The 14,000-nt window shown below is 43.6% G+C and overlaps 1 long non-coding RNA gene across 1 annotated transcript in view; it reads left to right on the forward strand.

Moving 5' to 3' along the window:
• The window catches only part of LOC311515869, a 191,021-nt gene that overhangs the window by 61,585 nt on the left and 115,436 nt on the right, over positions 1–14,000 (forward strand). The window lies entirely within an intron of this gene.

Consider the following 14,000-nt stretch of genomic DNA (forward strand, 5'->3'; position numbering starts at 1 on the left):
ACTATTCCACCACGTTTCCGTTATCCCTATAGTATCTGGTTTCACTTCCTGCACCAGTAGCTCTAGTTCCTCCATTTTGTTACCTAGACTCCTCGCATTGGTGTACAAACACCTTAATTTTTGCTGTTTGGCCTCGCTCACATTCTGTACCCTATTAGGGACAGTCGTTCTACAGCCAGTAAAACCTATTAGACTGGTATCCACACTGCCCTTCCTCCTTATGTCCATTCTCCTACCCACGGCTATATCCTTTCTTACTTCGTTTTCTTCTTTCTCAATGCTAATATCTGGCGTGGAGATTACCTGGACATCTCCCAATCATCTCCCCCAAATTCCTAGTTTAAAGCTCTCTTAATCAGTTGTGCCAGCCTCCATCCTAGAAGTCTATTTCCTTCCCATCTCAGATGAAGTCCATCCCGAGAGAACTGTCCTCTGTCCATGAATGCCTCCCAGTGGCCAGACATCCCAAAGCCCTCCTTATAGCACCACTGCCTAAACCATCTGTTGATAGTCATAATCTTGTCACACCTTTGTTGCCCTTCTCTAGGAAGAGGCAGAATCCCACTAAAGATCACCTGAGCCTCGATTTCCTTAAGCGTCTTCCCCAGCCTAGCATAATCTCCCTTAATACTTTCCAGTGAGAATCTAGCCGTATCATTTGTTCCCACATGAAGGATAATTAGGGGATTCTTTCCCGCTCGCTTTAGAATCCTTTTCAACCTCAGGTCTACATCCCATATCTTAGCACCTGGAAGACAGCACACCCTTCTATTCTCTGGATCAGCTCTGGTTACAGGCCTGTCTATTCTTCTCAGTAAAGAGTCCCCGATCACATAGACCTGCCTTTTCCTGGTGACGGTGCTATTCTCCAGTCTTTTCCCTGTTCCCTCTGGCTGCAAGTTCTTTCCATTCCTCTTCTCCCTTGTAATCCTCTTCAACCCATCCTATATCCTCCTGGGGCTCATATTTGGTGTAGTCTCCATTGACTCTTCCCCTTTTCCTATAGGACTAGCCTCTCTTCTCTTCTTCCTTGCCCTTCCATCTTCAGTGACTACCTGCTGAGGCCCTTCTTCATTTTCCAACCTTACAAACCTATTCTTGAGCTCTATTTTTCCTTCACTAGCCTGTCTTTTCCTCTGCCTGGTTCTTTTAGTCACATGTTTCCACTGACCATTTTCCTCACCCAGCAGTCTCCCCTCAGAATTCCTCAGTCCTGCTTCCATTTGCAAGTCTGAGCTTTTCCCTTCAGATACCTCATGTTTTTGCTCCATAATCTGCTTGAACCCCTTTCTAAACTCAACCAGACTTTCCACCTGCATCTCCAAACCTCGGATCTTTAAAAAAGGGAAGAAGGAGGATCCTGGGAACTACAGGCCAGTCAGCCTCACCTCAGTCCCTGGAAAAATCATGGAGCAGGTCCTCAAAGAATCAATCCTGAAGCACTTGCATGAGAGGAAAGTGATCAGGAACAGCCAGCATGGATTCACCAAGGGAAGGTCATGCCTGACTAATCTAATCGCCTTTTATGATGAGATTACTGGTTCTGTGGATGAAGGGAAAGCAGTGGATGTATTGTTTCTTGACTTTAGCAAAGCTTTTGACACGGTCTCCCACAGTATTCTTGTCAGCAAGTTAAGGAAGTATGGGCTGGATGAATGCACTATAAGGTGGGTAGAAAGCTGGCTAGATTGTCGGGCTCAACGGGTAGTGATCAATGGCTCCATATCTAGTTGGCAGCCGATATCAAGTGGAGTACCCCAAGGGTCGGTCCTGGGGCCAGTTTTGTTCAATAGCTTCATAAATGATCTGGAGGATGGTGTGGATTGCACTCTCAGCAAATTTGCGGATGATACTAAACTGGGAGGAGTGGTAGATACGCTGGAGGGGAGGGATAGGATACAGAAGGACCTAGACAAATTGGAGGATTGGGCCAAAAGAAATCTGATGAGATTCAATAAGGATAAGTGCAGGGTCCTGCACTTAGGACGGAAGAACCCAATGCACAGCTACAGACTAGGGACCGAATGGCTAGGCAGCAGTTCTGCGGAAAAGGACCTAGGGGTGACAGTGGACGAGAAGCTGGATATGAGTCAGCAGTGTGCCCTTGTTGCCAAGAAGGCCAATGGCATTTTGGGATGTATAAGTAGGGGCATAGCGAGCAGATCGAGGGACGTGATCATTCCCCTCTATTCGACATTGGTGAGGCCTCATCTGGAGTACTGTGTCCAGTTTTGGGCCCCACACTTCAAGAAGGATGTGGATAAATTGGAGAGAGTCCAGCGAAGGGCAACAAAAATGATTAGGGGACTGGAACACATGAGTTATGAGGAGAGGCTGAGGGAGCTGGGATTGTTTAGCCTGCAGAAGAGAAGAATGAGGGGGGATTTGATAGCTGCTTTCAACTACCTGAAAGGGGGTTCCAAAGAGGATGGCTCTAGACTGTTCTCAATGGTAGCAGATGACAGAACGAGGAGTAATGGTCTCAAGTTGCAGTGGGGAAGGTTTAGATTGGATATTAGGAAAAACTTTTTCACTAAGAGGGTGGTGAAACACTGGAATGCGTTACCTAGGGAGGTGGTAGAATCTCCTTCCTTAGAGGTTTTTAAGGTCAGGCTTGACAAAGCCCTGGCTGGGATGATTTAACCGGGAATTGGTCCTGCTTTGAGCAGGGGGTTGGACTAGATGACCTTCTGGGGTCCCTTCCAACCCTGATATTCTATGATTCTATGATCTTTTCCTCCATCGGATCTATCAGACGGTATTTCATACAGACAAAACTCTTACCAGGTGCCCCCTCCAGGATCACGTACATACCGCAGCTTCCACATCCAGTCATCTTCATTGTGTCTTCCACTACATGAGTCACTCCCACTGCTGCCTCTGTATCTGTCATAGCCTTCCCACCTAAATCCTGTTCATCTGGGAAACACAACCCACACCAAAACCCACCACCCACAGCAAAAACAAACCCCAAACAAGCACCGCAACACAAACTCCCCCTGAAACTCCCCTGTTTACAGCTCTGTTTGCTGGCTCCTGTGCTACTACAGCTGTCTGTGCCACTGCCTGACTGGCTGGCTACCTTTATAGGACCCCTAGTCAGAGAAGCCCCGCCCCCTAATCAGGGTTTAGATAGAGAGCTCCTCAGAGCAGGGACTGTCTAGTGCAGTGGTTCTCAAAGCCTGTCCGCCACTTGTTCAGGGAAAGCCCCTGGCGGGCCGGACCGGTTTGTTTACCTGCCGCGTCCGCAGGTTCGGCTGATCGCGGCTCCCACTGGCTGCAGTTTGCCACTCCAGGCCAATGGGAACTGCGGGAAGGGCAGCCAGCATGTCCCTTGGCCCGCGCCGCTTCCTGCAGCCCCCTTTGGCCTGGAGCGGCAAACTGTGGCCAGTGGGAGCCGCGATCGGCTGAACCTGCAGACGCGGAAGATAAACAAACCAGTCTGGCCTACCAGGGGCTTTCCCTGAACAAGCGGAGGACCGGCTTTGAGAACCACTGGTCTAGTATTTGGTGTTTGCACAATAAGACAATGTCATGGCTGATGTCTCAGGGCTACCGTAATGAACACGATTAATAATTATAAGAATTATTCTGAACTCATCATGTGTTGTATGGGGCCTTTCTTGCAAAGGTTTTGTTTCAGTATTAAGAAAGGAAAAATGGGCTCATGATTAAGGCACTGGCATGTATGTCAAGAGGTCTGAGTTCTGTTCTTTGCTCTTCCTATGCGACCCTTGGACAATCTTCAGAAAGCCTTTGACAAGGTCCTACCCCAAAGGCTCTTAAGCAAAGTAAGGAGTCATGGGATAGGAGGGAAGGTTCTCCCATGGATCAGTAACTGGTTAAAAGATAGGAAATAAGGTAGGAAAAAATGGTCAGTTTTCAGAGGAGAGAGATGTAAATAGTGGGGTTCCTTAAAGATCTGTACTGGGACCAGTGCTATTCAACATATTCATAAATGATCTGGAAAAGGAGGTAAACAGTGAGGTGGCAAAATTTGCAGACAATGTAGTATTACCCATGATAATTAAGTTCAAAGTTGACTATGAAGAGTTACAAAGGGATCTCACAAAACTGGGTGTCTGGGCAACAAAATGGCAGATGAAGTGCAATGTGATAAATGCAAAGTAAAGCACATTGGAAAACATAATTACAACTATAGATGCAAAATGATGGAGTCTGAATTAGCTGTTACCACTCAAGAAAGAGCTCTTGGAGTCATCGTAAATAGCTCTCTGAAAACATTTGCTCAGTCTGTTACCTGGAGTTTCTAAACCTGAGGCTCTTGGTAACTTTTACTCCTGGCAAGGCAGTGGCAGGAAATAGAACAATGGTGATATGGCCGTTCGACCGATAGGTGGCTGCACAAACATCACAATACAAGAGTGCTTTCACTTAAAGCTTTACTTTAATTAGTCTCCAGCACTTACACACATCTGCAACAGATTCATATTTATCCAGGGTCTTGAGGAGGTCTCTAGTGCATAACTGCAAACGTCCAGTGGCCGGCCTTCCATCTGCAGGGGAACTTGAGAGGTTTCCCAGCATCCACGTGTCCATTGAGCTCAGATTTATTCCTCTTTTTATGCCCAATTTGTTAGTATTACATAGCTTGTTCATCAAAAAAACCTGCTGAGCAAAAGCTAAGTGTGGAGATTTCCAGCCTGTAGTTTTCCATCAGTTAACCAGCTGTATTTCACTTAGCAATAGTTATCTATTGCCAGATTTTCCAGCTTGCAAAACCACATGTTTTTGGAAAAATAACTCAAGTCAGGAGGGAACAGGGTCATGTTTACTCCTCAAGGTCACTCACTTCCCCCTCCCCTCCTGGTCTGTCAGTTGTGCTAATATTTCAGAAATGCCTCCTTTTAGCTGCTTTCAGCAAGAAGCATAACAGTTGGTATTCCAGCTGCTGGCAGTGGCTTAAGCATGTTACTGGGCTCTGGGCTATCAAAAATCTGCTCCTACAAATGTGCAGCGACAGTCAAAAAAACTAACCAAATGTTAGGAACCATTAGCAAAGGAAGAGATAATAAGACAGAAAATATAATGCCACTACATAAATCCATGATATGCTCACACCTTGATACTGCTTACAGTTCTGGTCACCCCATCTCAAAGAAGATATATTAGAATTGGAAAAGGCACAGAGAAGGGCAACAAAGATGATCAAGGATATGGAACGGCTTCCATAGGGGGAGAAACTAAAAAGACTGAGACTGTTCAGTTTAGAAAAGGGATGACTGAGGGAGGGATATGATGGAGGTCTGTACAATCATGAACGGTGGGGAGAAAGTGAATAGGGAAGTGTTATTTATCCCTTCACATAACACAAGAATCAATACTTGTAATGACTATTCAGCAGGTTTAAAACAAGCATAAGGATGAACTTCTTCACAGAACGCACAGTCAACTTGTGGAACTTGTTGCCAGGGGCAGTTATGAAAGCCAAAAGTATAACTGAGTTCAAAAAAGAATTAGATTAAGTTTACGGAGAATAGATCTATCAAGGGCTGTTAGCCAGGATGGGCAGGGATGCAACCACATGCTCTGAGTGTCCCTAAACTTCTGACTGCCAGAAGCTAGGACTGAACAACAGGAGATGGAACTCTTGATAATTGCCCTGTTATGTTCATTCCCTCTAAAGCATCTGGCACTGGCCACTTTTGGAAGACAGGACGTTGGGCTGGATGGACCTTTGGTCTGACCCAGTCTGGTCATTCTTATATTCTTATGTTCTCCTAACCTTTGCGTGCCTCAGTTTCTCCATCTGTAAAATGAGGAAAATAATACTTTCCTGCCTAATCTGTGGCCTGCCCTTCTCGGGAGTATTGCATCCACTTCTGCTCACCCTATCTTAAGAAGGATATAGCAGAAATAAAAGGGGCTCTCAGAGGGCTGACAAAAATTATTAGAGACACAGAGAGAGTGATGCTACTTAATTTACGAGAGGACACATAGCAAAGGAATGCGACATGAATGGCATAAAAACAGCTATTTATATGTAAAATGACTCAATTTGCATGTGTCGTTTTGCAAATGTGGATGGAAAGCCACATTTGGATGGTGGGGGTCAGTTTTTGCAGCCAAAGATTTGAAAATTTGTTTCTAGACACTTGTCTGCTTTGGAAATCTTTCATTCTTTAAGTCGCAGTGTTCTTCTTTCTAACCAACTCCCCTGGATATTGGCTTGACAGTCCGGCAGGTATATAAATGAAGCTTGAGTAAGATGCACATATTGATTTCAAAGCTTTCATTGTAAGCCTCCCGTGGAAATATTGTGCTATGACTCCATTCACAGCGAAGACTCTCCTGTTGGTGGAAGGCTAACAGATAAAAGTTTTCCAGCCCTGGATAAAAGTGCATCATCATGAAGCTCCAATTAAGTGTCTGCTTAAATTGTTTGGGGTTTTTTAAATGAGGAAGGAGTCTCTTCTAAATCTTAAGAAAAATTACAGAGGTGGCATGAGTTCATGATTCTATATTTATGGGAGCCACTCCACTGAGAGATTGCCCTGGCCTAGAGGTAGCCTAGCAACAACTTAAAATAATGATAAGCCACACAGTGGCACATAGATTTAGTTGGGGTAGGTTCTGCTTTGAGCAGGGGGTTGGACTAGATGACTTCCTGAGGTCTCTTCCAACCCTGATCTTCTATGATTCTGTGATTGTAAGATCATGCCATGCAATGGTCACTCATATGTGTCAGTCATTATTGTAGTTGTTGGCCACTGACTAAACACAGGTTTCAGAGTAACAGCCGTGTTAGTCTGTATTTGCAAAAAGAAAAGGAGTGGCACCTTAGAGACTAACCAATTTATTTGAACATGAGCTTTCGTGAGCTACAGATGCAAGGAAAACTGGAGCCAGAACCTCAATAAAGGGTTCAGGAGGAGCCAGAAGAGGGGCTGCAACATGATGCACTCTATGTAAATGTGCTCCAGGGTCTCCCTCTCACTGTAAAATTAGGAGACTTTAGATAAAGAGCTTCTAGAATTCAAAGCCACCTTTGACGAATGGAATCACCATCTCAAAGGTGCCCAATACCCGATACAAGTGCACACAGATCATAAAAACTTTTAGTATCTCTGTAAGGCAAAGGTACTGATTCAAAAGCACCTTCAATGAGCCATGTTCGTCACATGCTTTAATTTTACCACCACCTATCAAGCAGGTGCTCAGAACCAGGCAGCTACTTCTCTGTCCCGAAAAGGAAAATACCTCCCTGACCACAACCACTCCTACATCTCCTCAAGCTCTGTAATTTCCTGGATGCTGCCATTCTCCAGGTTGCTTAAAAAAAATGCTAATTACAACCCTTTCCATGGTGACAAAGTAATTTTGACAGCTGTGTACAAATGGAAAGTTATATTGTAAACAGAAAACAACAGGTGTTCCTATATATGCTGGCAAAAGCTATCTGAAACATTAAGCCAAATTCTACCCTTCTTGCCTCTGCAAACAAGCTCACTATAGTCACTGTAAAGCAATGGCCAAATTTGGCTAACTGTATGGAAAATGTTATGTTCAGAGATAAGCAGCTACATGCAGTTGAATAGTACAAGCTAATTGAGCTATTGCTTTAGAACTGAGATATTATTGAACTGGCATGAATCTGCTCCTGGCTTGCAGAAAGGAAGATTTTGCATATTTCAAGCTGGAGTGGCGGGGGAGCAGACGTGTAGTCTAAATAACTGATGGGAGTGAGAATGACTCTCACTATCAAGTGTGCAATAAAGTGAGCAAAAGAGGTTTTATTTATGGGCCAATAAAATAATTGCAGAAGTCATAAAGAAGATTATGAGAAAGGGAACAAAGCTAGATCATTCCTACCCTACCATCAAGGGCATTGCTAAATCTGTGCTTAAAGTATATTAAGGTCCACATTATCAAAACTGGCTGCCTAAATTCCACCTGAAACATTTGCATGGCACTTGTTACACACAAAGATCCCACCGTTACACACACAGATGTGTAAAATGCACATTTCTACACCCTTGGATGTGTTAAATGCGTTAAACAATGACAAAGTGTCCATTTGGCTATGCCATCAGTGGCACAGTCTCTCCAGCTCTCATGATGATATCAAGGCTGGTGATAGTTGGTATTTTTCTTACATTCCCAACTGCTGGTGTCATTTAGTTACGTGAGAATTTCTGCTTTCACTGGAAAAAAAAAGTTTCTAGTTCTCATGGGTGCAGTGAAAATCTTGAAAATGTGACCCCCCTAAAATTCAAAAAGCAATAGGCAAATACAAAGCGCCCAAAATGTGTGTGTGTTTGTTTTCAGTCCCATGATTTTTAAGCTAATCTCCTGGGTTTTATGAGCTTGACTCTATCCTCGATCCCCACCCACCCCCGGGCTTGGTACTGACAATACTGGAGGAAGTATGGGGCAAGGGGCTAGGAATATTAGAGTTCTAATTCTGTCACTGGTTTCTTGGCCTTGACTTCCCTACCTTAGTTATCCCATCTCTGTAATACAGCTAATAATACTTATTGAAGTGACTCTGTGAGAAGCAGGATGACAGCTCTGAATCAAGTCAAATTAAGAAGCCAGCTTTAGCACTATGATCTAAACCAGGTTTGATGGGGACACCCAAGATGTTGTCCTGACAGCATTCTAATATCACATTAAAAAAATCACCTTAACAGGGTGCCTATTTGTAGGAAAATCAGGAGTCAAATTATATAGTGTTGCTGGATTTCCAACTGACATGAATCATTGGCTCGTGGCTCCTTTATCTAAAATTAGTTCAGTTCTGACCATCATCGTTAGTTATTTACACTGGTGAAGTGGTCTCACTACGCAATATGGTATAACCATAACTGAGCAACCGGCACTGTGGGATAACCTGAAATGGTCACGGAGGAACTTTTTTTTTTTTTTTTAATATTCCACTTTTCTTCACTAGCAGATCCAGAGATGCTGGTTATAATTCCCCATTTCCCTGCACTTAGGTCCCTACTGTACTGGGTCTGGTGGATTACAACTCTCTGCAGCACATCGCATGCATGCAAGGACACTGAAAATAATGCTGGTTGATGATCATGTTTGCAAAGAGCACATTTCGTTTGGATTTTGTGACAAGGACAGACTTGTCTTTGTAAAACATTAAAAAAAAAAAATGGGAGAAACTAATACACTAACTGAAGAGTTTATTTGTATGTCAGAGACCAGCTCCTGAAAAAAGGAAAAGCTACTTCAGACCTAGGCATCTCTCCCAAATCTCATATCGTGATGTGTATCATTACCTTTTATTTATGGTCAAGACAACAGTGCTTGTATGCAACCATTTTGAACTAAGATTTATAAAACACTTTACTGGCTTTTTAAAAAGCCAACATTTTGCCCCTTTTTAAAATCAGAAATTCAAATTTCCCTATAAAAACGAGCAGATAGGTCTTGTGCCTCCCAACAGAGAACCAACAAAACACTTAGAAGATACTAAAATAATGCAGCCAAAATTCAAAGTCTGAAATGTCACCTTCAGTTGATGTCTAAATCGGTAGCTCCCGATTGTCAGCTAGATGAGGGAGTAGCAATACATAATGCAGTTTCCAACTGTGTGGTTGGCAAATTTCCACCTACTGTTCACAGACTGCATACCAATATCTCAGGTTGTTATATCAGTTCTGGATTCTTAAAACAGGTCCAGGTTTGTTCATTAGTAACAGGATATAAATATCTGTTTCTGAGAAAGCCACACATTCTGCCTTCTCTTCTATTTGGTGTATTTTTAGTTTTGAGAAAAGCCAGGTATGAGTCAAGGAAAAACTGCTACATTAATGATCCAAGGTAAATTTGCAGCACTTTGCATAGAGAATTTTGATCCACATGCCACTACAAAGAGAGTAGCAAACCTATTTCCCCCTCAACTGAACTGGAAATTTACCATGCCATCTTTATTTCATTGTTTGTTATAACTTTGAGAAGTGATGAGCGTCTGTTGTTTGGAAACAAAACAAAAAAAAAGATGAATCTTGCAAGTCCCTCTATAATGAGTATGTGTGACTCACGCAGACACAGTTTGGCCATGTGCAACTAGGCAATCTGTTATAACTTCAGCCATTTTGCTGTCAGCCACAGTTATCAGACCATGCATTGTAAAATATTCCAAATGATAACTGTGAGTTACTCTAATTTTTTTCCTGCATGTATCAACAGTTACTTGGTCTGTACGGGACACTTTCAAAATGAGTGGAGGAAAATTATCAAACAGTAAACTTGAAGGGAAAAGCTCTGAGAAGCATGACGTTGAGCTGTCAACGGTAGAGATGCTACAACAAGTGAATTCTGTTATGAGCACAATGTGTGAACTGCACACCTTATGCAAAGCTGCCCTTTGTCCAACTTTGAGGAGGATGACTGAATACAAATTTTCATTCCTGACCTTTGTGTGTGTTGCTGATGTGAGTACATGGTGCTGCTTTATGCGTGTGTCTGTATGCATGAGTGTGCGCTAGGGGTATCTGGGTGTAAATTTCACTGGAATGGGACAGTAAACAAGGACACAGACTCATTTAGAAAATCTGAAAGTCAGACACAAATGTCTAAACTTTAATCAATGTATTCTTAATACTGTTGTGTGAACTCTCCCATTTCCAGTGGCAGCTTTGCTAACGGTGTTAAGGTGAATGGCCATGTCACAGGTGCTGGAGCAGGGTGGGTCAATTTCATTTTATTTGTTAACTAATGACAAGATACAGCTTGTCTCTTAAGAGCTCCCCTAACACAAGCTTGACGCATGTGGATCTTTGTCCCCCTCCAGTGGCTGATCCAAACAAAGGTTAATGAGTCAGTGGCAGTTGTCAGCTAGGGGACGTAGGGCCAGATTTTCAATGGTACTAAGGCTCCTAAAGCTACAGAGAGCCTAAAAAGGAGTAAAAGTTTAGATCGAAAGTGGGAGCTGGTCTTATCCCTAAAGCAAGGGACTCACTCTGTGGCACTATGCCTGGGATCACCCATCTGTAAAATATATATAATAAACACTTGGCTATGCAAAGGGTTGTCACAGAGCTTACGTTTCTTCAGTGAAAGGTGCTATCTAAGGGCCTCACCCTGCTTCCATTGAAGTCAGTGGCAAAACTCCCATGGAGCCAGATCCAGAGCTCATTGAAGGTTTGAGGTGAGGAGGGGTTTTTTTTTTGGAGGGCTGTATATGTGGTTTAATGTTTGTAACTGCACCTGGAGAATCTGATGGGTTTTTTTCAGTTGTGCCTTAAATAAATAATTTCTCATCATAGTCTTTGCAGGTCTGCAGGAAAGTGCTACAGAGTGCATTCTCCAGCAAACTCTGAGCTCTGCTGGCCTGGGCTAGCACAATGACTCCGTAACCTTGGCACTTAAACTCTTAGGACAAGATTTTGTCCTTAGTTAGTTTGTAAAGTATGAATGGCTTAAAATCCTTATGTTTGTGTCTTCAGCAGTAGCTTCAAATTTTAATTGATCATTTATCAACCAAACCTTGTGCTCGCCCATTGCACAGCTCCATGGTGCTGTGACTCATCTGTCATTCAAACTCTGTCCTGTTGGAAACCACTTCAAGCTCAAAGTTTATCCATTAGCTGTACAGGACATGAACCAATGATAATGCTGCTTAGTTTAAGTGATTCTCAAGTGGCCTGTCCTATAAATAGATGTTACTAATTTCTGAGTCTGATTTAGTAACTTCCTTGTGAAATCAATGGTAATTAGGTGCCTAAATACTTTTGAAGATCTGGGCCGTGAGTCAAACCTGCACAACTCTCATTAATTTCAGCATGCCTATCAGAGATCAGGATTTATGTTGCTTGGCTACTATATGTATCTGTGCTGTGTTAAAGGTTTCAGAAAATGGAGTTGTCTTCAGAAGCTGAACAAGATGAAAGTCAGCTTGCTTTGTTTGTAGCTTGTTGCTGATCTCCCTAATAAATTCCTGTTTAAGGGGGTCTGTGCCTCCTTTTATTATAAGTGTCTTCACCCCATTGCTCTTCTTCATATGCTGTCTATATGACCTAGTCCAGGTTATTTATAAATGTCTTGTTAGAACAATAGATGACTTTTTTGTAGTGGCTACATAATAATTATAACTATAGTACATTATCAGCCCTAGAGCATAATCTATTTTCAGATGCAATATAGGGGAACTAATCTTTCTGTTCTTTGATGTAACTTTTTTCCATTTTAAAAAGCAATTATGTGGATTTGACTGTATTTTGCTACTGTTCAACCCTTTTAAACAAGAGACAGTGGTGCATAGAGCAATTTGTAAACAGCAGTTCAGAGCTGGCCGTTACACACCACGACCAGCATGTCGGCTTTGGTGAATGGAGAACTGAGTACAGAAATTAAATCTGCTCATAAGAAATTATCTGCTTTAATTCAGATGATGGATGATATGGTCAAGAATTTATGTGCTTTGTAGAAAGTATGGGCAATTGGCTGGGATGTTGCACTCCAAATACCAACAATATGGCTTAACAGCATGTTGATGAAATTCACAGATGGACAATGTTAAACTGGGAGAAGTTATGAATATAATAGCCTTTTGAGGCAGCTCTGAGAAACCATTTTTTGCTGCACCCTGCCCTGATCATAAGTTACCACGATTACATAGCCAGAGCCGTAAGTAGGCATTTTAGCATGTGGGGTGAGCAAGCATATTTGTGCTCCCTAGAGGCGATGCAGGGAGGGCATGTGGGGTCACAAACCACCCCAGATTTCTGCCTTCCATTTAGCACAGAGGTTTTCAAACAGGGAACACCCCACAATTTGAAAACCATCGTCTCCTGCCAGGAGTCAGCGGATCAGAAGCTGGTGGGAGCCGCCACTGATGACCCCTGGAGCTGGCCCCTGCCCACAGAGCCTGGCTGCTATGAGATACTCCCCTGCCAGGAGCCAGCCCCTCCCCATGCAGCAGCAGCAGAGTCAGGAGCACCAGGGCTGTGATCAGCGAGTGCCTCGGGCTGCCAAGCAGCCAGCTAGTGCCCCGACTCCCACAGAGTGGAGAGCCAGGGGTCTGAGCGGACCAGGCAGCTTCCACCAGCTACTGATCTGCTGGCTCCTGGCAGGAGGCGATGGTTTTCAAACTGTGGGGAACACCCTGTTTGAAAACCTCTGTGCTAAATGGAAGGCAGAAATCCGGAGGGGGAGAGAATGTGTGACCCCCTGTGCTGCCCCATTTCCCCTCCCAACACAGCTTTGCGTCCTGGGCAGCTGCCCCACTCGCCCCACCTTGGTTACAGTCTGTACATCGCTATGCACAAACTTAGGTTCAGTGGCATCCTGGGGTAGCAGACAGGAAATTCTTCACTTGAGAATTAACATATGGAGGTTTTTAGATAATAGTAATGTACTGGGTGTGTCATTCATTTCCTTCGCATTCTGATAACACTTACAGTCTTTGTCAGTTTCAACTTGTCTGAGATTGTGCCCACATTTTCAGTGTTCGGCACATCAAGGCACCGACAACCCAGAACTGCATTGTGGATGTTGCCAGGAGAATCTGGAAGTTTTAGCAGCTGGATGAGGACAATTGTGGCTTTTGGCAGTTGGGGAGTTTGAGGAGGTAATTTAGGATTGTGGGATAGGCACATGGGTTAAAATTTTTCAGTTACCTGTGACATGGGAAGTGATTAGGCACTTTGGAGTCTAAGTCCCATTAGCTGAACATTTCTGCTAAGACGCTGATAGCTCTTCATGGTCAAAGCCCTGCCATCAGCCCTCTCCTTTTTATTACGAAGGAGATGGAGCACCTCTGCTAATCTCTCTGCCTCTCTTCCTGGCCGTACAGTCACAGCAGTCTCTCAGGTATCCAGGTTTTGATCCTATTAGGGCCAGTCTGAATTCCACCTAGAAATGTACAGGCAGCCAGTGCAGACCCCAGAGTGATGGTGTAATGTTCTCCTGACATGAAACTTCACTTATTAAATAGGCAGCTGCTTTGTGCGCTAGACCCAGAACGAGTGGTCTTCTTGTGTATCCCCATGTGGAGCATGTTGTAGTAATCTAATCTCTGA

The sequence above is a fragment of the Lepidochelys olivacea genome (assembly GCF_965140295.1).
Source record: "Lepidochelys olivacea isolate rLepOli2 genome assembly, chromosome: 2".
Lineage (NCBI taxonomy): Eukaryota > Metazoa > Chordata > Testudines > Cheloniidae > Lepidochelys > Lepidochelys olivacea.